At 46.9% G+C, this 25,816-nt stretch overlaps 1 protein-coding gene across 1 annotated transcript in view; it reads left to right on the top strand.

The window, feature by feature from the left end:
• cacna2d3a (calcium channel, voltage-dependent, alpha 2/delta subunit 3a) overlaps positions 1-25,816 on the top strand; it is a 1,400,547-nt gene that overhangs the window by 161,627 nt on the left and 1,213,104 nt on the right. The window lies entirely within an intron of this gene.

Raw genomic sequence — 25,816 nt, 5'->3', positions numbered from 1 at the left:
GGTCTGATCTTGGCACTTAGCTGACACAGCTGTCTTACACTTGGTTACATAAGTTGGCTATTTTTCCCATCATGCTATTGCTGAGTTTGTACACTTTCACATTTGTATGAAGAGTCAATAGTCCTGTTCCTTTTCACCAAACACCATTTATTTCACTTCCACAGCCTCTGCACAAAACTCTTAATAACACACCACCCGACACAAGGGCCACCTGAATCCCCTTTACATATCAGTGTCAATCATTGGATACATAAACTAAATGAGACAACTAATTGCAATGTCTCTTAATGTATTACTTTACTCTTAACCTATTACTTAACAGTCTCCCCTTCCTTGGAGAAAAAAATAATTAGGTGAAAACAAAATTTAAAGAAACTCAAAAACACACAAGCAATTTCCCCCTTTTTTTTTTTTGAAAAAAAAAAATCACAGAAAAAGGCGCCCTTCATTAACAATATCCAAAAGTTAAATTTCTGTCAATATCTGAGATATATAAACGGCCATATCCACCGCCTCTACAAAGCTTAACGTCTCAGCAGCCAAAGTGCTTTCGACCACTTTCCTTATTTTCTTTGTTTCCCACACAAGAGGACAACATTTACCATTGTTCCCCAAGAGGAAAATTATAAAACCTCCTGTGCTTGATTTGTATAGGACGCATCACTATAAACTATGAATTTCAAGTGCCTACGGTCACCTAAAACCGGGAACATCAAAACACACTCCTGCATTTTTAATTTGGCCAATGCTTTAGTTGCTCTTATTATGTCTTCCACTTTGGGATCATTCATTTTTGTACTCAACTCTAAGACATCAAAACTCATGTCCGGTCTAGTCTGTCTACCTAACCAGTTCAGTTACCCAATTAAACTTCGCAGTTGCTCTTTTTCTATCTTTGAAACCTTGCATCTTTTGTGAAAACCCGGCCACGACTAATTGCTATTGGGCTGATGCTTTCCAAATAAGATTGCTGATGTAAAGTTGCCCCCTAACTTAGTCTGTCCGATTTCCAGTCCAATATGTTTAAATGCACCGGGAGCCTGACTTCCGACCCTGAATTCTTTCCTCAAACCAGAGATTACAAAAGCTTCAAAATCACTAGTCCCACCACACAAAAATTATTTGACATGCATCATAAAGATGCCAGAAAGGTTCCCTTTATAGTGCAAGTAAAACATTACCGGATCTACTTTCAACTGGTAACAGCCTAACTTTAACAAAACTGACCTTACCGAAAAATACCAGACTCTAGATGCAACATTTAAACCACATACACATTTGTTCAACTTCCAGAATACCCCTTCTGTGTTAGCTGCTTCTTTAGGAGGATGGAGAAAAATGCCTCTCTGGAGCTGATGCCCCTGCAAGAAGGCAGCTTTCATATCTATAGATTTGCATTCCCATGCCTTTGTGGCTAAAAGAAGATCTTTAAAATTAACCTTTCCTGCTGTAGGTGAATCTCCCCTTAAATCCTGATCTTCTAAGCTTTCTTCAAATCCCCTTGCCACAAGCCTGGCCTTTGCCTTATAAGTTCCATCCGGAAGAACCTTTTCCGTGCAAATCCATCTGTGGGACAGAGCTCTACCTATCCGGTACTTCCGTGTATACCCCAAATTCACTCCAACTATGCAGTTCTTGCTGTTTAGCATCTTTGATAACTTTTCATATAATTTATTGGAAGCCACCAAAATCTCACATGCATGTGGGCTTCTACTCCTATTAGTATTTGTAGTCTTACTCATGTTCCGAGACCTTGATAAACTACGTCTCCTCTCCAGCCTGGTAACTTGTTCTATACTGCTACTGCTTGATCTTTCCGATCTGCTGTGGGATGTTCTTTCAAAATTCTCGACCTTTTCCTGCAGACCTGTTCACTAACCGATGTACTATCTGAACTGGCACTGCGTTCCTGGACCTCCATTTTTGAACTTCATGTTCCCAATCCATTGTCTTAACTCCCTCCCCTGAATGCTGTACATTCAACCAATGTTTATACTTCCCAGTAGCCTTCCCTGCTCTAATAACAATTGCATCCTTCCATTGACTAGACCCTTCAGGCAAGTATGTCACCTTTGTACCAACTTTTGTTAGTTGTCCTTTCGGAAAAATGGCCTTATCCCAGATGTTAAGATCCACAGCCACAATGTTGTTAAAATCCCTGGCCAAAGGTAGGGTTACTATCGGTCGTGCTGGTGTCCTTCTGTACTTCCAACAAACTTCACAGCAATCACTAACCTCTTCTATCAGTTTAGTATAGTCTTCATCCCTTACCCCTGCATCCTTTAATAAATTTTTCAGCCTCCGAGGAGACGGATGTGCAAATTGCCTATGCAGTTTTAATACAACAAGCTTTTTATCAGCGAAAGTCCCATTTTCAACTGCCATTAACACATCCTTAACCACTCTACTTGAAATATTATTTTTATGTAATGGAATACAATAGTGTCCCGACTGTGTAAATTGTAAGTCCACCGTCTTTCCAAAACCTGTTGCCTTATCCTGTTCCATATCCAGTTTCATGTGTGCTTTCTTCATCGACGGTCTGCTCAGAAGCAAAGGTATCTCACTTCATACAACATCCGTGCTAATGAAATGATTCACTCCGGCAATATTGCAAGGGATCACCACTCTTTTCAGTGACTTCAGAGTATTATCATCCACAAACGTGAAACTTGTGGAACTTTCAAATTCCTTAACCTTGTTACAACTTTCAGCATTCAAGAAGTCCAGGTAACATTTTAAACAGTCAATTCTACACACAGTAGATGTGCAGCCACTGTCCAATACAGCACAATGAATGAAATGAAATGAAAATCGCTTATTGTCACGAGTAGGCTTCAATGAAGTTACTGTGAAAAGCCCCTAGTCGCCACATTCCGGCGCCTGTTCGGGGAGGCTGGTACGGGAATCGAACCGTGCTGCTGGCCTGCCTTGGTCTGCTTTTAAAAGCCAGCGATTTAGCCCAGTGTGCTAAACCAGCCCCTGCTTGTTGATTCTGCAACCAACACCCTCATTACTGGCGTAAAACAGCTTGTTAATAGGACAATGTCTTCTCTCTGAACACTATCTTTTTCCTCTTCTGGCTCTTCCGTGTCATGTGTTGCTTCAAACACTCTATCATAATGTTTTGGACAGTTGAAGACACAATGGTATTGAGAGTCACATCGAAAACATAGATTTATCATGCCCCGTGCATTTCTGGGGTTCATCTTCCTACTGTAAGTTCTAACTGGGTTTCTGTCTTCATAATTTCCTTGTCTCGATCTCCTTCTATAGTCTTGGGCCCTGTTCGTAGCCATACAATTTCACCATCCTGTTAGTAGTGTATCTTCCATATTCTGCTTTATAGCAGGCTGATCTATTTGAGTCATCAGAGCCATTGGAATCGAATGTTTCCCAAGAAACTTCTTTAAAGCTTTTGTCATCTGATCAAATAAGGTATCCTCATCCGTAAACTGAACTCCTGTCAAAACCAGGAACCTTTCCATGTTGCTCACTATAGCACAGTCAAGTAATTTAAAGGCCAACACAGACTGTGGAAATTCCAGGTTGTGTTTCTGCAGCCTTTTATATAGTCTGCCAAATTCCATTATCTAGTCTTCCATGGAGAATTCCTCTATTTTCCGGAACTTATCAAATTCCGACCATGCTTCATACGCACTTAATAAGTCATCTTTCTTATAAATCTTATCCATATATTGTAATAGAGTCTCCAGACCTTCTTCTGAGTCTAACTCTTCCAATTCCAGCTCAGAAAGCACTTTGTTTCGGATTTTACTGTCATAAGGTAGAGAAATAGCCAACGCCATACCTTGTTTTCTCTTTCCCAAGGCAGTTACCTTAGTCCACATAACTACTGCACTTCTCCATTGGTCGTACGATTCCCTTTCAGAAAATAAGGGGGGATAGTCACATCCAGCCATCTTTATCCTGGGTCAGCCATGTATCCTTTTTTTTTTCCTTCTCACTCACTCCTTGGTTTGATCAGGAAAAGTTCCTTTTCACCAAACATCATTTATTTTACTTCCACAGCCTCTGCTCAAAACGCTTAACACACCACCCGACACAAGGGCCACCTGAATCCCCTTTACATATCAGTGTCAATCATTGGATACTTAAACTAAATGGGACAAGTTATTGCAATGTCTCTTAATGCATTACTTAACTCTTAACCCATTACTTAACAACACAGACTTGCCATTGGGATATGTAATCTTGTATACCGAGGGGCTGACTTTGTCCAAAATGGAGTACGGTCCGGAGAATTTAGGGGAAAGGAATGAACTGGGGTTGTATAGGGAAAGCATCATTTGCTGCCCTACTGCAAACTCAGTGGCATGTACTGTTTTGTCGAAACAAGCCTTGCTCTGTTTCTTCCTGGTCCCAAGTCTCACAGCTGCTGCGAGTTGGGCTGCCTTTATGTTCTCTATCAATTGTTGTCCAGCATTTTCATGCGTGAGGGCTGTGACTGCGGGGCTGGCCAAATCCAGTCCTAATAAATACTCTGTCCCTTTCATGGGGCGTCCGGTCACGAGGGTGTGGGGGGTGTACCTGTGGACGTGGATATCGTGTTCCTTAGAAACATTAAAGCAAATGGGAGAACTGAATCCCAGGTGCTGTTATTCTGCTGAACCATTTTCCTGAGGTGGCTTTTAATGTCCTGTTCATCCTCTCTACGATACTACTTGACTGGGGGTGGTAGGCTATGTGAAGCCTTTGTCGAATGCCGAAAATCGTGAGGACATTTTTCATTACACGTCCTGTAAAATGGGAGCCTTGATCGGATTCTATATTGCGGGGGAGCCCCATCTTGTAAAGATGTGCTGTGTTAGTATTTTAGCTGTTGTCTTGGCCGTACTAGTTCTCGATGGAAATATTTCCACCCATTTTGTGAAGGTGTCGATGACACAAACACATACTTATAACCATTTCTGCAAGGGGGTAGGGGTTCGATATAGACTATCTGTATTTGTCCAGGGTCCATTAACGGGGCGGGTATGACTAAGTTGAACCTTTTTCGCATATCTGTCCGGATTGTTCTGGGTACAGATAAAGCAATTCTCTATGTAGTGGGTAACATCGGCTTTTAAATCAGGCCGCCAGCAGAGCGGTCTGAGGTGGGCTAGGGTGGGTTCAATACCTTGGTATCCATGATTGTCATGGAACTGACACATGATCTGGTTCCTGTCCTGGCTGGGAACTATATAAATGCCATCCTTTAAAATCACACCGTCATGTGTAGTTATTGTATTCTTGTATTTATCATACGGGGCTGGGAAGGTATCCTTTAAAACTTCCCTGAGTTTCTCGTCCTCTTTCTGTGCCTTCGCTAGATCCTGAATATTGGTCTGTGAGACCTGAACCGTGTGTACTGAGGTGCTTTCGGGGGGTTCCAAAAATAACCATGCCTGGAGCCTGCCTTCACTAGAGCATCTGCTTTAACGTTACCAGGGGGGGAAGAATGGTGGTGACTGCAAACCTTAATTGTTCCATATTTTCTATCCTTCGCTGTCTCTAAGATGTGGCGGAGTAATGGGGCTGAGGGTAGGGGTTTACCATCCGCGGAAACAAATCCTCTCGTTTCCCACAGGGGTAGGAATTCCGTCAAACTATTGCAGACATACAAGCTGTCCGAATAGATGTCTGCTGGGGTCGGGAACGAGTCGGGGTGGTCTACAATGTAAGCGATCGCTGCCAGTTCTGCTGCCTGCGAGCCTAAGTGTCCTGGCAACTTTAGTGAAATCTCATTGAGGGCGCGTCCCTGCGCGTCCTCTATGTAAATATCGCAACCGGTGATTCTCTTTCCATTTAACACTGTGGAGGAGCCATCCACATAAATCTTCAGGGGTGCGCACGTGTCTGTGGGCTGGGGTCTCTGGGGTGTATTACCTGCTTTCCTGGGAGGTCTTTTTGGTTTAAATGGGCCTGTATTCTGTTTTGTGGTGATGATCTCACACTCATGAGGGGTGCCTGCATACTGCAAATTATCGGCAAGGAAGGTGTGGGTCTTGGTTCTTTTTACTGTAATGTCCCATCCCTTTAAAAGAAGGGTCCAACGGGCTGCACGGATTTGGCTGACTGTGCCATCCTTAAGTCGGCCGTCTAACAATAGCTGTGTCGGGGTGTGTTCTGTGAGAATGGTGATGGGGTTGAGTCCTGTAATGTAGTATTGTACTACCCAAAAAACTGCGAGCACGTGCCTTTCGCAGGCAGAAAATCCTTGCTCTAAGGGGTCTAACACGCGTGAGGCGTAATTGGTCATGGCATTCCTGGAGGAGCACGGCTGAAAGGGTTCGGGCGGTGATTGCTACTTCGATAGCGTACAGGGAAAGTGGATCTGGGACCTGTAGTGCGGGGCTGTGCTGAGTGCTCTTTTTAAAGCGTCCACGGCATCCGTGTGCTGTGGAAGCCATTCCCAAGGTGCCTTTTTCTTGAGAAGGTCGGATAGGGGCGCTGCTTTCGTGGCGAAACCGTCGATATGGTTTCTGCAGTAGCCAACCAGTCCTAAAAATGACCGGAGGGCTGAGACATTGTGGGGAAGGGGCAATTTGACGATCGAGTCAATTCTCTTTTGCTCGATCTCGTGTTTACCATGAGTGATCACTGTTCCCAAGTAAATCACTTTCTCTTTCAAAATCTGGGCCTTCTTGGGGTTGACTTTATAACCAATTTCTTTTAGGAGTGCTAGGAGTTCGGCGAGAAGCAAAATGTGCTCTCCCTTTGTGTTTGTCTGTAGTAGCAAGTCATCTACATACTGGACCAGACAATCGGGGCGGGAAAATTTTGCAAGTCCATTTGCCAGCTGTCAGTGGAAAATGGAGGGGGAGTTGTGGAAGCCTTGTGGAAGGCACGTCAACGTATATTGTTGTCCCTGGAATGTGAAGGCGAATTTGTACTGGCACGCTTTAGCCAATGGAATGGACTAAAAGCCGTTATTAATGTCCAAAACCGGAAAAAATTTTGACTGGAGTCCCTGTTTGAGCATGGTCTCGGGACTCATGGCTACGGTGGGGGCTGCTGCTGGGGTTACTTTGTTCAGTTCCCGGTAATCAATGGTCAGTCGCCATGATCCATCCGGTTTGCTGACGGGCCAAATTGGTGCGTTGTTTGTGGAGGCTACTGATCTGAGTACGCCTTGATCCAACAAACTCTCTACGACTTTGGAGATTTCTCCCTCTGCTTCCTGGGGAAATCCGTACTGCTTCTGGGGTTTAGGGTCGGGACCTGTAATGTTCACAAAGCCAGCCAATTTGCCACAGTCGTGCTTGTGCTGTGCAAATGCTGTTTTATGTTCCTGCAGGACTGCCCTAACCTGTTTGTCTGCACTAATGGCTCGAGAGTCGAACCAGAAGTCTCCTACTGAGCTAATCCTGTTTCCATACTCTCCTACTGTGAGCGTGGCGGGGGCTCATGCTGCCTTTGCCATTTTCCATACACACTTGTTAACTGGGTCAAAAGAAAGGTTGTGGGAGCTCATAAAATCGATCCCTAGGATATGTTCTGCTGTCTGGGGCAGATCAACCAAAACTACGGGGTGCTTAGTTGTAATGTTACCTATTTGTATCGCTACAGGGGCTGTGATGTGTCCCTGTTGTAAATGACCTGTAAAGCCGCTGAGTGTAATGGTGTCTGTTGTGGGCCACGTGTCTCGTTGAAACATGGTGGCGGAATTGAGTGTGGTGCGGGACTCTCCTGTGTCCCAGAGAAATTCTACGGGGTGTCCCCGGACTTTGACTACTGGTCTACCGGACTTGTCCCGAAGGGCGTCGCTGACCCAAGCTGGGGAGCCCAAACACCATCAGTCGGTGCCGTTCATGTCTTCATTCTCTGAACGGGCGCTATCGCAATGGATCGGCTTTGCCCTATTCTTGTTTAGGGTGCCTGTCTGTTGGTTTCTCTGCTGCTTTTGGGGCGCGTTGCGCTCTCGTGCAAAGTATCCTAACTGTCCACAATTGTAACATTCTTAGCTTTGGGCTGGGGTGGGCAGATCCTGCCCTCATTTACCCATGCGGGGTTATGGTGCGCTTTAACTGGATTCATGTCTGCTTGCTCTTCATCGGGTTTTATAAATGCGGTTTTGCTTTGGACTGATTGCTCCCAAGCGCGGGACAATCTTTTCAAAACCCATTTTTCATTATGGGCCTCGTCTGAGGGGTCATAATTTGCGCAAGCTTTCTGTCCTGCGTCTGTCACGTGAGAGACTAGGATTCGAGTCCATTTGGCCATATTATCTGGAGACAAATGGGCGTGGGCTAACTCTCCGAAAACTGCTGTGAAATGTATCCACAAGCGCCCAGCAAACGCTGTGAGGTGCTCTGTTTTCTTTTGCCTACACTTGTTTAGACCTTCTACGGGGTCTCCTCTGTTATAGCCGATCGCATAAAGGATCACTGTGTGCATCTCTTGGAGTGTGCCTCCTCTTACATTCTGTGGGTCGGGAAGGGCTGCCACGACTGAAGGGTCGAGGCTAACATACATGGTAGCCTGTTGTTTGACTTTTGTGAAAAATTGGTGGGGGTCTGATGTGGGAAGGAACGGTGTAATTTTTCCACACGCATCCCGTAATTGGGTCACGGTTAACTGGGTTGTATAAAGGAAATCTGCGTCTCCTTCTGCTGTGGCCTTGCGGTGTGTGGTTACAGGGTTCATGGGGGGATGTTCTGCCTGTTCGGTTGGGGGTTGGGGCTCTCGTTTTCTGGGGTTTTTCCTGTGTACATGTACGTATCTATGGGCAGTCTTGTTCAATTCCTGCCAATCGGGGCCGTTTTCCTGATCTAACTGGGGTCCAATTGTGCTTTGAAACGAATTTTGAACAGAAAGCAGAGATTGCAATTCTGCAATTTGCTTCCGGCACTTTACGTGGTCTATGGGGCTCTGCCTTTGTTCCGTCGTGGAAGTATGGAGTGCTAGTAGGGCTGCTTTCAAATCATTGCACTGTTTCTGCAATTTCTCAACTTGTTGTTCGGTCTCTTGTCTTACCAAGACCGCACATTGCGTATCCTGGTAGACCTTATAGTATTGCGTTTGGAAACTACTCAAATGCGTGAGACAAGACTGGTGTGCCCACGTGGCATCATCCACCTCTCTGTCCCTCGCTGCTAACTGCTCTCTCAAATCCTCCTTCTCTACTTCACTCACGTCTACCTCACTACTTCTGTCTCTCTCCTCTATCTCTCTACGGAGCGTCCTAACGACCTCCTCTGTGCCTCGCAATTATGCCAAACAGGACACGATTGCCATCGGCTTGCGAGCTTTCCCCAAGCTCTTCTTGTGGATCTCTGACAGGTTCTCCCACCACTATGTCCTATACTCCCGGGACCTGTTTCCTCATTAGCGCAGAATTCACTCCAAAGGGGCCATCCTTTCCCTTTGAGATATTTCCTGATCTCATCTTCCCAAATGGGACACTGTCCTACTCTACTGGTCGCTGCGATCTCAAATTCCTGGGGGTTCATAAGGCGTTCCATTGCCTTCATTGCCATTTTCTCTATCTGGGTTCTCTACTGAATTTGGAACATGGAGTGATAAAGTGGTGATGTAAACACGGGTACGGCTTACGCTAATTTCCAGCCTACAAAACTCCCAACAGTTTTACGCAACAAAATCTCTCAGGTTTACCTTATATCCCTGTTAGTACGCATGCATTAACACACGTCCGAATCTCGGAGGCTTGATCGGTACTGTTCTTACACTTGTGGTTTTTTTGTTTTCAATTGGATTCCAATTCAAATTTGGGTTCTCTCGGAGTGGTTAGGCCACTTCTAAGTCGAGTCCCGTCAGATGTCGCCAGCAAATGTTGCTTACTTGCTGTTGTTTCTTAATTTGGCTCTGTTTACGTTTGCTCAAGAGTCGCCAGGTATCTTTCAATACCGCCACAAGGTTCAAAATGAATACTGATCAAAGACTCGATACACCAGTTAATAAGTTCAAAATCAATGCTCATTTATTTACACACAGTCAAATATACTCATGCATAAAACTCTACAAACTAAACTATCATTACTACTAAAAGCCTATATTTAGCTTCGGGTGCCCACTCAGTCAGAGGAACAATGGTCGTTGCTCGGTTCTGAGGCTGCTGGGTTGAGCTGTTTACAGGGTAGCAACTAGGAGCGTCTATCTCGTAGCGTGCGTTGACTTGGAACTTACTTGGTCTGGAGCAGCTTTGGCAGGTCTCTCCTCGCTGAGAGCCAAGGCCAAGAGAGCGATTCTCTCTTGGGGAATCCTTTTTATACCCAAAAGGGCTTTGCGCGCTTTTGGGCGGGCCTTGAACTTGGTCCCAATTAATTGGGCCGTTTCCCAATCGTTCTTATCGATTTTCCTCCAATAGAGGGGTGGGTTCCCTGGTTGCTGGGCGTGTCCTAGGTGGCCGTTGGTTTGCTTTGTTTTAGTCTCCTCTGGCGCCGGGGTGTCTGTCTTAGCATTGTTTACCTAAATGTTGCATTTTTGTTCCAGGGGATGGCTCATTAGTATGTGGATGGTTCTGCAGTATGGGGGGCAGAAGTCTTGCTCTGAAACAATTAAGGCAGTACCCAGTGTAATACCGCTTTGGAGCAGCCAGGCTTATGGTGAACGGGCTGACGACTGACTTTTTGCATGAGGTGGCGGGGGAATATGGCACCCTGTGAATTCCAGCCCAGGAACACGGCGATTTGGTTAGGCAGCTGAGGGTGATTGTTGCTCTTGGAAACGTCTCTATATATGGAATCAAAATCTATCAGAAAAGGAGTTGATGTAGAACATTGGCAAAAGATGAAATGACGTTTAAATAATTTTATAGTGCAAATTGATGCCTTCAAATATGTAGAATTAGGCTGTAAGATTTAATTCCAGAATTGGTTGATAAACGAGACCCAGTTTTACCCAGGCTAATTGAAATGGCTATGTAGCTCTCTCCTGGCTACACTGAGAAACAGGTAGAGCTATTCAGAACTGGAGTCAGATTAACATATTACTTCACTGTGTTGTCTCATGCTATTTTGAATCACAATGCAATCTCTTTAGCATTGCCTGGAGAAGCAACAAGGCAATTGAGTGTGTGGTAAATGATGTTGCTATACCATAATAAAGTCATCATGTCATATTGTTTACTGAGCTAATTTCTTGTTCAGAAGTGAATGCATTCAGATTTTAAAATTACTTTCTGAAGCTACTACTGTGTCATTAGGCAACATTTCTGAGTAAACCCATGTGTTCTGCAGCAATCCAATTGTCAAGGGAAAAGCACAGCTTTAAGCAGGTGAGAATTCAATTATTCAAGGTAAAATGAAATATGATCAGAGATAATGTGAATACTTTTCCATTGTGTATGGATTGTTCAACTGTGATATGCTGAATAGGACAGGTTTGAGCAGTTTTTAACTCTGCCTCCACTCACCACAGCCTCACCTAAATCAATAATAATAATAATCTTTATTATTGTCACAAGTAGGCTTGCATTAACACTGCAATGAAGTTACTGTGAAAATCCCCTAGTCGCCACACTCCGGCACCTATTCTGGTACTCTGAGAGAGAATTCAGAATGCCCAATTCACCTAACAAGCTCGTCTTTTGGGACTTGTGGGAGGAAACCAAAGCACCCGGAGGAAACTCACGCAGACATGGGGAGAACGTGCAGACTCCACACAGACAGTGACCCAAGCCGGGAATCAAATAGTTCGAACCACTGTGCTACTGTGCAATGCACTTCAAATGGCTGGAATGCAGCAAAACCAGAACTTTCCGAGTTCATCTCCTTAGCATACTTCATTCGAAACCTGGGCCTGAAACCACCCTTGGGAATAGGAGGGTGTTCTGGATCTGAAAAGGTGCATGCCACAGCACTACTCATTTCTGCCCACTTTGCGGGCCAACAGCTGCCACCAAAGGTGGCATAAACGAGAAGCACTGCTCCTCTTTCCTATCCCATTAAAATTGCCTAATTACCTTTGCAAGGACAATACACAAACCTGAAATCTGAGGAGGCTGATCACAATTTCTACGGCTCACGTGGAATGGAGGTTTTCTTTTTGTAGGTATCCACCAAGTGGAAATGCAGGAAAATGGCACAGGAGGCATTCTAATGTCACCTCACCATTGTGGTAAACCACTATTGTATTGTATTGTTGTACTGTTACATGCCTGGGCTTGCCCCTGCTGGGTCCGACCCACTGTAGTATATAATATGTGTATTGTGGTAAACTGGCACTGTGTTATATGTAATGTGGTAAACTACTGCCTGCTGGCTCTGCCTCCCTCGGGCTCGGTATAAAGGTGGCTAGTCTCCGCCGCTGCCTCAATTCGGGATCCGAGGCTAGGAGGCTTTCCGATTCGTCTATTAAAGCCTCAGTTACGTTCACCATTCGCCGTGTGTTCATTGATGGCACATCAATTTAATAAACTAAACATCACTCAAACCTGATCGCCTGGAGCTGGACCCATAGGCAGCCGACGCCACTGCAACATTCGAGCACTGGCTAAGCTGCTTCGAAGCGTACCTCGGATCTTTCACCAAAGACTTCACTGACCTCCAAAAGAAGCAGATCCTCCACTCACGGGTGAGCCGCAAGTCTTTCTTCTCATCAGGGACACCCCCTCGTATACGGAGGCGATAATGCTGCTGAAGGGACACTATGTAAAGTCAGTAAACAAAGTGTATGCTAGGCACCTTCTTGCCACGAGACGACAACGCCCTGGGGAATCACTAGCAGAATTCCTGTGTGCCTTGCGGGTACTCTGCCGGAACTGTGACTGTCAGGCAGTATCGGCTACCCAACACGCAGAGCTGTTGGTCAGGGATGCTTATGTCGCAGGCATGAAATCAAACTACATCCACCAGCGATTGTTAGAATGGGGTACACTCAGCCTCCCAGAGACAGTGCAGCTCTCAAACTCACTGGAGGTGACCTCCCAGAACATGGAGGCCTACACCTCTGACCGCGCGGCTCCCTCGTTGACCTCGTGGGTGCCGCAATCACCCAACTCGAGTGCGGCGCAAGTCTGTGCCGCGCAGCAGCCTGCCAGCGGCGGAAGCCCGAGGTGCTACTTTTGCAGCCAGGGTAAGCATCCCAGACAACGCTGCCCTGCATGGAACATGACTTACAATGGGTGTGGGTGGAAGGACCACTTTGTGAAAGCATGCCAGGCCCGATCGCTTCCAAAATCTCCGAGGCCCAGCAGCGCTGCCTGCTGCCTGTCGGGGCCGCCTCCAGCTGACGGGCCACCCGCCATGTGCGACCCGTGGGTGCCGCCATCTTCGATTTCGGCCGCCACGTGCGACCCATGGGGCCGCCATCTTTAACGCCATCTTGTACTCCACCCGCGACGCGCGACCCATGGGGGCCTCCATCTTGGGACCACTCCACAGCCTCCCGGGTGCCCTGCTCACCTGATCTTACGCTGGCTGCCGCTACCTCCGAACGGCCTACCCATCACCTTCCGAAGCTCGCCTCCATCACTCTCGACCAGTCCCGTCCTCATCACGTCACAAAATCTACGATGACCGTCCGGATCAACGGGCACGAGGTGGCCTGCCTTTTCAACTCCGGGAGCACAGACCGCTTCATTCACCCAGATACGGTAAGGCGCTGCTCCCTCCCAATTTTACCTGCGAACCAGAAAATCTCCCTGGCTTCCGGATCACATTCAGTAGCAATCCGGGGGTACTGTGTCGTGACCCTTACCGTACAAGGCGTAGAGTACGCTAACTTTAAACTCTACGTCCTTCCCCATCTCTGCGCTGCCCTATTACTGGGGCTCGACTTCCAGTGCCACCTCCAAAGCCTTACTTTAAAATTCGGTGGACCCCTGCCCCCCTCACCATCTGTAGCTTCGCGACCCTTAAAGTCGCTCCACGCTCGCACTTCGCTAACCTCACCCCCGACTGTAAGCCCGTTGCTACTAGGAGCAGACGATTCAGTGCCCGGGACAGGGCCTTTATCAGGTTGGAGGTCCAGCGACTCCTACGAGAGGGGATCATTGAGGCTAGTACCAGCCCCTGGAGAGCCCAAGTGGAGGTCATCAAGACTGGGGAGAAGCACCGGATGGTCATCAACTACAGTCAGACCATCAACCGGTACACACAGCTCGATGCGTACCCCCTCCACTGCATATCTGACATGGTCAATCAGATTGCGCAGTATCGAGTCGTCTCCATAGTTGACTTGAAGTCCGCATACCACCAGCTCCCTATCCGCCCGGAGGACCGCCAATACTCTGCCTTCGAGGCAGATGGCCGCCTCTACCACTTCCTCAGGGTTCCCTTTGGCATCACCAATGGGGTCTCGGTCTTCCAACGAGAAATGGACCGAATGGTTGACAAGTGCGGGCTGCGGGCCACGTTCCCGTACTTAGATAATGTCACCATCTGCAGGCGATTCACTCTCCTCACTGACCAATGGTCGGTTGCCTTCATGTTTAACAATACACATCGGGGCAAAATCAAGAACGACAAGATTCTGAGGTGGAGGATCGCGCTCTCCATCTACAGCTACGATATCTACATTGGGATATTTCCCAGGAATTGTGCGGCCATCATGAAAAAGGTGACCTGTCTCAGCAAGCATGTTCCCGCTACAATTATTTCTCCCCAGTGCCCCAGAACCAGGTGCTCCTTGGGCACTAAGTGAAGGAAAATGGCTGAGAAACTGTCTTGGTTAAATTTTACATTGGAATCCAAGATCACTGAGCCACTATAGTGCTTATTTATAATGTATCTTAATGGTCCTGACTTTATTCTGGAAGTTCTTTGTTAAACAGATTAAGACCAGTACTTTTCTAAATGCTCATCCTGTTTCAGATCGGTAGCATTAAGCTTACATAAAATTTCCAGAAGAATGCCTATCCCTTTTATTCCAGTTCCAATCATTCACTATTGGGACCCATTTGTCAAGAGCCATGTGATATAAATTGGGCAGTCAGTTAGTTCATAATTTAGATTTTTTTTCCTGTTTTTGATGTCATAGCTGTTTTAAGAATAGTACATAAGAATGATACTCTACAAATCTAAACAGAATTTTAGTAAGAAAGGCTGACTCTGTAGTAAAATGGAAACAAGAAAAGACGTGCATTTATATGTTCCCTCATTTTGCCTGACACACCCACAAATATACCTTTCTGCTCTCCAGTTTGGGGCATGAGTCAATGTCAGGACATGCAGTTGAGTTCCAGGAGTTAAAATCGATGAATTGATAGATTCCTGCCCATCTTGACCCTTGTGCCTCTGCTTCTCTTCCACAATTATAATTAATGTAAACAGACTTAGCTTACATAATTTTCTATTGGAGAAACTGTGGGTGGGATCTTCTTGCCCCCCCCCCCCCCGCCCCCCCTGTGGTGGGTTCCCTGGCGGAGGGGCGGGTGAGCTATGCAAAACAGCGTAGACATTGGCGGGATCTTCTTTCACACTGAAGCACTGGAGTTATTGGCACCGACTTTCCATCAGTCCAGGCCCTCGATATTTTCCATGGTTGGCCTCAATTAATGAATTGAGTCAGATGTTGCAAGCTTGCCACAGGGCTGGAGGCAGAAAACTGCTCTGGTACCAGCCCTTAAATATCAAGGGTAAAATTGCAGCTACTTGCAATTTTAAGGTAAGTGTGGCCACATACAAACCAGGCTTATGTTTTAAAAATTTATTTTAGCCTCTTCAAATGTTGTAGAAGATTGCTGGGAATAACAAGTAACTGCAAAAAAGAAGCTGTCATAATAAGACAACTGAACATATCAGGCGCGATTCAGCAACTGCATTGTGCCCGATGAGGATCTGGGTGAGCTGGAGAGCACTGTTGCTTCATCGCGCCAGGGTCCCAGGTTCAATTCCCAGGTTGGGTCACTGTCTGTGCGGAGTCTGCACGTTCTCCCCGGGTCTGTGTGGGTTTCCTCCGGGTGCTCCGGTTTCCTCCCACAAGTCCCGAAAGATGTGCAGGTTAGGTGGATTAGCCGTTCTGAATTTGCCCTCTGTGTACCAGGAACAGGTGCCGGAATGTGGCACAGTAACTTCATTGCAGTGTTAATGTAAGCCTACTTGTGACAGTAATAAAGATTATTATATTATTATTAGAATAGCGGAAGAGGACAAAATCGAGATTCACGCTGGACGCGAACCATTTTGCAATTCACCTGGCCCACTTCTGATAGTGAGTTACAGATCTCACCCAAAAATGGCGAGAATATCACGAAGCCTAATTTGTATTCATTTGTGAGATTGAATTTGAATGTAGTGGCCCCCCAGGAGTTACCTAACTCCCCAGCGAGAAATCACACGAGCGTCGTTTAGTAATCCTTTCCAAAACGTAAAGCTGGTGCAATGGCTACTGAGGGGAAGTGAGGAGCTGTTCGCACTTTTCATTTTCCAGCATGCAGCTCAAGGGCACTGCTGCCCCAGTGCTCAGGAGGAGGGCCCTTCAAGAGGGCTGGACTTGGTTAGGGGGCTGGAGCATTGTCGGTCAGGGTTCGCCCCTGACGGGATGTTGTGGTGAGGGGCTTTGTGTTCGTGAAGCTAGCTTTAAATATTGTGGAGACCCATAACAGGGGCAACCACAGCTGCAGCCTGTCTGTCCCACCAAACGCTCTCCCAGGACCGAGAAAGTCAATTTCACCCCCTTTGACTGTGAGCAGCCTCTAGCTTCACAGTGAAGGCTATTTCAAAGGAGTAATAACACTTCATGCCCCTGAATTCTCAAGTGCCTCCTCAAAGGCATAGTTGCCCTGTCTGAGAGGATGATTAATGGACTTGATGTCCGGCAACCTTTGAAGCCTAAACAGTGTGCCTGTACTCTAGGAGCCTCAGCACCATAGAGGCACCTGCCAACAATCAAACACTAAAGTGCAGGGTTTCACCACTGAAGATCCTCTCGTGGCCATAGGGTAAGTGTGTGGATGAGCGGAGGGCAGCCAAGCACGGCCTCCCTAACGTTCCCAGCAGAGGTCTGGGTCAAGGGTCCCCTGATCTGGCCGGGGTGAGTGTGCAGAGCGAAGTTTGTCAGCACAACTGGCTTGCTGGATGGCACTCTGAGAGAAGGTGGGACAGTCATGGTAAGGGTGGGGGAGGCCTAGGGGATTTGAGGGTCCCGGAATGGAAGCCCCAACTGATTGTCGGTCTCTCTCCTCTGATTCCTTCCAGGAACAAAAATGTTTGCTGTCGTGGATCTCATGGAGGCTGCCCCTGCTGTGTTTGTTGCAGCCGAGGTGGGCAGATGCCATACAGGCAGCAATGCCAACACAGGCTGGAGGCAGCACCACATGTGCAGGGGGAGGCTGCCTCAAGACCCAGTCGCCTATCTGGTTGAGGAGGAAGCCAGAAGGGAAGTCCAGCAACTGTGAGGCTGTCAAGCCATCTTTAAATATTGTGGACACTCATAACAGGGGCAACCAGAGCTGCAGCCTGTCTGTCCCACCAAACTTCCCCAAGACAGGGTCGCCAGCCCTTCCATGAGCTGACAGACAGCATATCCGCAGAAGACTCCTTCTCATCAAAGAGACAGTGAGGTACCTGTCCACATTCTCACAGACGTGGCACCTCGTGGAGGGTGAGGACCCATACTCCCGGTGGCCGTGAGAGTCACTGCAGTACTAAACTTCTATGCCACCAGGTCATCCAGGGCTCGAGCAGGGATATGTGTGGCATTTCCCAATCATCAGCCCACAGGTGCATCTGGGAGGTGATGGATGCTCTGTTTGCCCGGGCATCCGACTACATCACCTTCAAGATGGACCAAGCCCACTGCAGGATTTTCCAGCATCCAGGGTACCATTGATAGCACGCATGTCATCCTGCGAGCACTGGGACATCAGGAAGAGCCCTATATTGACAGGAAAGGATTCCACTACCTGAATGTTCAGATCGTGTCCGGCCACTGCCTCAGAATCATGCATGTGTGTGCATGACTGCTACATCTTGGGGCACTCAGAGATCCCGGTGTCTTCGAGGACCACCCAGGATGATGGATTGACTCATGGGGACAAGGGATATTCGCTGAGGACATGGCTGATGATGCCAGTGCGGAGACCAGAGACCGAGGCCCATGCTTTCATTGAGCGGTGCATCAGGCTGCTTAGAATGCGGTTCCGATATCTGGACCGCTCTGACGGAGGATGGAAAACAGGCTGCAGTGAGAGTCTGGCATGTCAGGAGAACCAGGGGGGCTATATCCAGATTTTCCAAGGATGAGGTTGTGTCCGTCAGCTCAACCCCCCGTGAAGCCCATTGACATTATGGAAATTGAGGTCAACATGCGAGGAGAGAGGCGGTAACTTACCCTTGCAGCTTGTTAGAGGTTGTTCGTCGTCTTCCAACATTGGACAACGGTCCTCCTGGTCATGCTGCCCGCACTCACTGCAGTTGCCGCTGCCTCCCAGGCAGAACTGCTGACTCTGCTGCTGGTTCCCCGACCCCCTCGGGGGAACAGGGTGCCCCGCCTCTCATCGACGGTGTCGAGAAGCCTGGCCAGGTTGGCATCCTCAAAGCGAGGCGCAGGTCTACGTGCTGCCAACCTTGTGCCTTGGCTGGGAGTGAGTGGTGAGGGAGCACTTAAAAGCAGCTCCCCCTTGTTAGCGGCGAGCAGATGAGGCACAAGTCGGATGGATCAGATGGTGAGGGAGCCAGGAATGTTGAGATTCACGTGGGGGCTTATTTTTGGGATTAAGTGCGGTTGAATAACGGCTGCGAAATTGCCAATTCAGCCAGCACGAAACACCCCGCCCAACTCACCCAAATTGACACTTTGAAATGTTTCTGTTGAATCGCACCCATAGTGGCCGGTTGGGTGAACCCCTGAGAAAATTCCAGGGATAGAATTTTACTAAACAGGAAGAGATCGTTCAGTGACCTCAAACCTATACAAGTGCCTATGTAAACATACATTTAGTACAATTTCTCTATCATTTTCTCATACCCTTTCACATTTGTTCCCCCATCAACCTTTCTTTAAATAATGATGCTTATTTCCAGCCACAGTTCCTTTTATTACAACATTCCATATTTTAACAACATTGCTTAATAAAGTCTCTCTCTTGCTCTTTGAATTCTTCCCTTTTTTTCACTTTCAGCGTTTCCAATGTTACACAAGGTCTCCACAATGCTGGTTGATCACCTTTATATCAACCATCATTCTTGTTTGGATTTGGAGCTGGATACCCTTCCTGCTGTGAACTCTCCCCGTTTAGCTGGGCTGCGGACCACCACCGATACTCACTGCCTTCCCTGCACCAGTACCTGGGCCCCCTGTGCTCTTATGATAATGATATTAATTGTTCAGATTACTTCAAACAGTTTAGTGGAAATAGTTTGAAAATTTTCAGAGACTAGGGCTGGACTGTCATTATCCTGAGTCGGCAACTTTGGAACTGTTGTTTAAAGATACCTTAAGTGTGTTCCACAGCAATTATGGAGACATCATGAACCTGATAACACCTGTACTGTAGGACTGAGAGTGGAGCCATCAAATGGATGTAAGTGAGGGCAGCATGGTGGCACAGTGGTTAGCACTGCGGCCTCACGGCACCGAGGTCCCAAGTTCGATCCCGGCTTTGGGTCACTGTCTGTGTGGAGTTTGCACATTCTCCCCGTGTTTGCGTGGATTTTGCCCCCACAACCCAAAGCTGTGCAGGGTAGCTGGATTGGCCATGCTAAATTGCCCCTTAATTGGAAAAAAAATGAATTGGGTACTCTAAATTTATTTTGAAAAAACATGGATGTAAGTGGCCTCCCACCTGTTTATTTTCTTAGGACTTCAAATGCCAGTGCCATAGATTATAGTGGAATATTAACAATGACAATTTGCATTTAAATAGCGGCCTTACTTTACCAAAAATGTCTAAGGTGTTGGAGAGACTTGGAATCAGGAAACAAAAATTAACACTGAGCCAGAGAAGGAGGTATTAGGAGGAATGACCAAAGGTTTAATTGAAAAAGTGAGCTTTAAGCAGGTTCTAAAGGAAGCGGGATTGAGGGTAATGGGTAGGGAATTTCAGAAACTGAGGCCTAGTTGGCTGAAGGCATGGCCATCAATGAAGAGATGGAGGCAGATGGAATGCGCATGCTCAGAGTGTGAGGAAGGGATTGTTCTGCAATGTTTTGGGGCTACATGTGATGAGAGATAGAGGTGGATAAGGCCACAAAGTTATTTAAACATGGTGCTGAGAATTTTGTGGTTAATGAATTGGGTGGGGGGGGGGGGGGGGGGGGGGGGGGCGGAGTCACGAACAAATGTAGATGAGCAAGGGCAGCGGTGATGAATGAGGAAGACTTAGTGTGAGCTAGGGTATGAGCTTTGAATGAGCTGAAATGCACTGAGTGCAACGGACAGAGCATTGGAATAAGCAAGTCTGGAAGCATTAATAGATAAGAGTTTCAACTGCTGATAGACTGAGGTGGGGCAGAGGTGACTGATACCAAGATGAAAGTAAGTAGCCTGTAATGGAAAGCACGGGGGATTGGAAGCTCAACTCAGAGTTTAATTGGACACTGAGGTTATGAACAGTGTAGCTTTAATTTCCTGAGTGGGTGCATGGAATTGATGGAAAAGGAATAGAGTATTAATAATAATCTTTATTATTGTCACATTAACACTGTAATAAACTTACTGTGAAAATCCCCTAGTTGCCACATTCCGGCGCCTTTTCGGGTACTCAGTGGGAGAATTCAGAATGTCTAATTTACCTAAAAGCACGTCTTTCAGACTTGTTGGAGGAAACCGGAGCACCCGGAGGAAACCCATGCAGAAAAGAGGAGAACGTGCAGACTGCACAGACAGTGACCCAAGCCATAAATCGAACCTGGGACCCTGGTGCTGTGAAGCAACAGTGCTAACCACTGTGCTACCGTGCCGCCCTGGTGCCCATTCTGAGTTTGTGCCGGGGTGAAATTATTTAGTTTTCCCACTGTTTAAGCACAGGAAATTGAGGCACATCCAAGACTGAATATCAGATGAGAAGTCTGACAGCACAGTGACCGTGAAATAGTTCAGAGAGGCGGTGGAAAGGGGGATCTGCTCAATTGTAATCTTCCTGATATGATCGGCATACAGCTCATAAACATGTGATCAGCACTGAAGAACAAACACTTTCTGACTGATGTTATCACTCAGTGATGACTGTGACAAATTGTATTGCAGTGAAAGACAAATACTACATTGATTTGGATCAGTGGATGAGGTATGCACCAGCCAAGGACAAGTTCATATTGATGGATTGTTTAAGTGCTCCAACTGAGCCAATGCTGTTAAGAGTAAATGATCATTAGAATATATGACATTGGAAAAATCAATAACAACATATTTTTACTTTTCAATGTGTGCAGTGAGTTGGTAGTCAAAAACATAATCATTTCCATTTTTTTGTTAGTTGGATTTGAGGCATATGGGAAAACCAACTATTAAGCAATGTTTGCAAGTGTAACTTGTCGCTGATGGATGTTGTCTGCATGCTGTCTCTCTCCCTCTCTCTCCCTCTCAAGATAGAGACATTCACTTCACTAATTCCAGAAGGCAGATTGGCATAACCAAGACATAGGAATTCCAAAGAATGAGTAGCATACTGTGAGATTTAACTAGCTTTTTAAAACATTCATTTATGGATTGTGTGTATTGTTGCCATGGCCAACATTTGATGCCCATCCCTAATTGCCCTTGAGAAGGTGGTGGTGAGCAACCAACTTTTGAACTGCTGCAGTCTATCTGTTAGGCAAGGTGGTCGAGGATTTTAATGGCAATATATTTTCAAGTCGGGATGGTGTGTAACCTCAAGGGGAGCTTGCAGGTCGTGGTGTTCTTTTGTGTCTGTTGCCTTGTCCTTTTAGGTGGTAGAGGTCATGGTTTGGTAATAATAATATTAACCTTTATTTTCACAAGTAGGCATACATTAACACTGCAATGAAGTTACTGTGAAAAGACCCGAGTCACCACATTCTGGCGCCTGTTCGGGTACACAGAGGGAGAATTCAGAATGTCCAAATTACCTCACAGCACGTCTTTCAGGACTTGTGGGAGGAAACCGGAGCACCCTCAAGGAAACCCACGCAGACACGGGGAGAACGTGCAGACTCCACACAGACAGTGACCCAAGCTGGGAATCGAACCTAGGACCCCGGTGCTGTGAAGCCTTAGTGCTAACCACGATGCTGTTTCGAGTCTGTGGATGCTGTTCAAGGAGCCTTGATGAGTTGCTGCAGTGCATCTCGTAGATGGTACACATTGCTCGCTCTGTGCATCAGTGGTGGAGGGTGTAAATGTTGAAGATAGTGGAGAGGGTGAGAATCGAGGGTGCACTTTGTCCTTGATAGTGCCAAGCTTCTTGAGTGTTATTGGAACTGCACTTATCCAGGCAAGTGGAGAGTATTCCATCACAGTCCACTTGTGCCTTGCAAGTGGTGGAAATGCTCTGGGGAGTGTCTTTGCACGAAAAAATACCGATGCTCCAACCTGCTCTGTTAGTTATATAATTAATGGCTGCGATTTTCTGGGCCCTTACGCCCTGGGCACAATCCCATTATGGCCGCTAAAACTGGCGAGATGACCACAACAGGATTTGCAGCATGGAGATCTCTGTTTGAGATCTTTCCCTCCCTCCACCAGCAATGTAATCATGTCCACACCCAGTGAGGGCGTGAACCTGATTACCATGAGTTTGAATGCATTTTAATATTCAAAAACAGCTTAAAGCTGCTGCTTTCAGGGCCTCCAGATGTCCCACCCCCAGCCCTGCTGCCGTTATTTCATGTTGCCGGGAATCACGACTCCTTTTTAAAAACAGTAACCAGTCATGATCAGCATGCCGGGGGCTCGGAGGTGAGTATAGCTCTGGGTGGTGAGGGGCAAGGCCGGGCAATGTCTTGGCACAACGTCCTGGAACTGCCAGGTTGGGATCCCCAAGGGGCAGTATCAGAGTTGGGGCCAGATGGGGCCTCTCGGGGTGTCAGGGTGGGGGGGAAGATGGTGGTGGAGGGGGCGGTTCGCCTGCATGGTGGGGGTGGGGGGGGGGGGGGGGGGTTGTGTTCAGTATTCACACTAATTGAGGCACCCTTTAAAGATGGCACCCCAGTCTCTGTATGGCCGGTCCTGCTGGCTCTATGAGACCCTGCGAGTGGAGAAACTTCAAAGAAAATGTTAATTGCTTCAAATAACTCAGCATTTTATCTCCCATAACGTGGAGGTCTACTCCCTCTAGGGGTTCTTCATGGGCATCCCAGGGAGTCCTCATTGGCCGACCGTAGACTATCTCTGCAGCTGACATTCCGGACCGCGAATGTGGAGTAACCCTCATGTGAAACAGTGCCAGAGGCAATATCTTTAGCCAATTTAATCCAGTTTCTTCGGTCAATTTAGATAATTTTTCTTTTAGCTCCCATTTGCTCTCTCTACAATTCCTGCTGCCTGTGGATGATACGCGCAATGCAGTTGTTGTTTAATTTTGAGTGCTTCGCATAATTCAGAATTGATTCGAGCCACAAAATGTGTTCCATTGTCTGAGCTCATCATTCTGGGAATCCCAAATCGGGGAATAATTTCTGTCAATAGTAATTTTACCACCGTATGTGCAGTACAGTTGGTGGTGGGGAAGGCTTCAATCCATTTACTAAATACATCAATGATCACTAAACAATATTTATAGCATTGTACTTTAGGTAATTCAATAAAATCAAGCTGTATGCAGGCAAAAGGACCATCTGGCAAGGGGGTTGTTCCGGGAGGGCATTTAATTCCTTTACCCTTATTATTTTTCATGCAAATAAGACATCGATCCAGCCGCATTTGCGCTGCTGTATTCAGATCTGGGTGCCACCAAGTTTTCAAAAGTAGCTGTACCATTCCCTCCTTGCCAAGATGTGTACAAGAATGCAAATAATCAATAAGTATCGGCAATAACGAATCTGGAACACAAACTTGACCTACTGGGGTAAGCCAGAGGTTTTGTGTCAACGAGTGCGAACACCTCATTGACTTCCATAGTGTGCGCTCAGAATCAGAGGCGTCCCTCTGTAACCTTTGAATTTCAGCTAACTCTGGCATGCCCTTTGTTGCTAGAATAGTTAGCTGATTTAAAGCCTGTGTACCCACTGCGGGAACAATCATAGAGGCTGATACAGACGCTGCCTTAGCGGCTGAATCAGCACGGGCGTTTCCTAATTGCACAGGAGTGTCCCCGAAAGTGTGCGCAGCACATTTAATGATAGCCAATTGACGAGGAAGTTGAATAGCAACGAGGAGATTTTTAATCCAAAGAGCATTTAGAATGGGAGAGCCTGCAGAGGTAAGGAATCCACGTTGCTGCCAGAGGCGGCCAAAATCGTGGGTGACACCAAAAGCGTACCTAGAGTCTGTGTACACATTCGCACTTTGGTCTTTGGCCAGAACACAAGCTCTAGTAAGGGCGAATAGCTCAGCTTTCTGCGCCGAGACTGGAATCTGGAAAGCAGCTGCTTCCAGAATGTCAGTGTCTGTAACAATGGCATACCCCGATTGCGGGACACCCATTTGGGAAATAGAAGAACTGCTATCAACATAAAAAGTGAGATCAGGATTATCAAGAGGGTGGTCAGTTAAATCAGGACGAGGTGCGGTAAGGAAGTGATTCCTAAGCAAACAATCATGTGGTGGATCAACAAGTACATCAGGGGGATGTTCGAGGAATGCTGCGGGATTTAAAGTGGAACAGTAATGGAAAGACAGATATGGGTTCTGTAATAGTGAGACCTCATATCGGCTCAAGCGGGCCTGTGTCAGATGCTGAGTCTGCTGAGATGTAAGGAGAGCCACAACAGAGTGTGAGGTATACCCATGCACGGGCTGATGAAGGGTTAGATTAGAGGCTGCCTGAGCTAACACATGTACAGCAGTGAGAATTTGAGTGCAGGGGGGCAAACCACAAGCTACTGGATCCAATTTAGTAGAATAATAGGCAACCGGACGGCGTTGGTCACCATGTTCCTGTGTCAAGACACCCGTGGCACATAGGTCAAGGACATTAACATACAACTGGAAGGGCCTGTCATAAAGAGGTCGTCCTAGAGCCGGGGCGGAAGCCAGCGCGTTCTTGAGAGTAACAAAAGATTGCTGTGCTAAATCGGGTAGTTCAAACTTAAGGGGTGAATTCTGGGAGGAATAAGGAGTAAGCTCCTTGGTATGAGCAGTAACATTCGGAATCCATTGTCTGCAAAAGTTCACTAAACCTAAAAAGGCTCTCATCTGCTTTGGCGAGGTAGGAAGTGCGTTTTCCAAATTGGGAGTAATACGATCCTGCGTATGGGAACGTTCAGTAGCGCTTATCAGGACGCCCAGAAATTTAACCTGCCTCTGTCCTTTGTGTACTTTATTAGGCGGTTTTACATATCCCCAGGAATGGAGACGGGTGAGCAGATAAATGGAGTCGCTCTCGTTAGAAGCAAAGTCAGGGCTAGCAAGGAGTAAGTCATCGACATACTGTATAATAGTAGATCTCCCCAGGGGTGTCAAAGTAGCTAATTGGGAGTGCAGTGCCTGTGAGAAGAGTGTCGGTGAATGAATGAAACCTTGCGGTAGCCTAGTCCAAGTGTACTGGTGCCCTTTGAATGTGAAGGCAAACAAATACTGGGATTCAGCGGCAAGGGGTATCGCAAAAAAGGCGTGTTGTAAGTCCACAAGGGTAAAGACAGCTGCCTCAGGCGGGATATTACTGAGGATTGTAGCCGGGTTAGGGACCAGGGGATGCAAGGGTTCAACGATTTGATTGATACGGCGGAGGTCCTGGACCAAATGCCATTCAGACGGCCGCCCAACCTTAGGAACCGGAAGAATAGGAGTGTTACAGGGCGATTGGCACGGAACCAAAATTCCCTGTTGAAGGAAGGATTGTATCATGCTG

Source organism: Scyliorhinus torazame, chromosome 13 (genome assembly GCF_047496885.1).
Source record: "Scyliorhinus torazame isolate Kashiwa2021f chromosome 13, sScyTor2.1, whole genome shotgun sequence".
Taxonomy (NCBI): Eukaryota; Metazoa; Chordata; class Chondrichthyes; order Carcharhiniformes; family Scyliorhinidae; genus Scyliorhinus; species Scyliorhinus torazame.
Note: the sequence above shows the minus strand (reverse complement) of the source record. Positions and strands in the feature narration are given on the sequence as shown.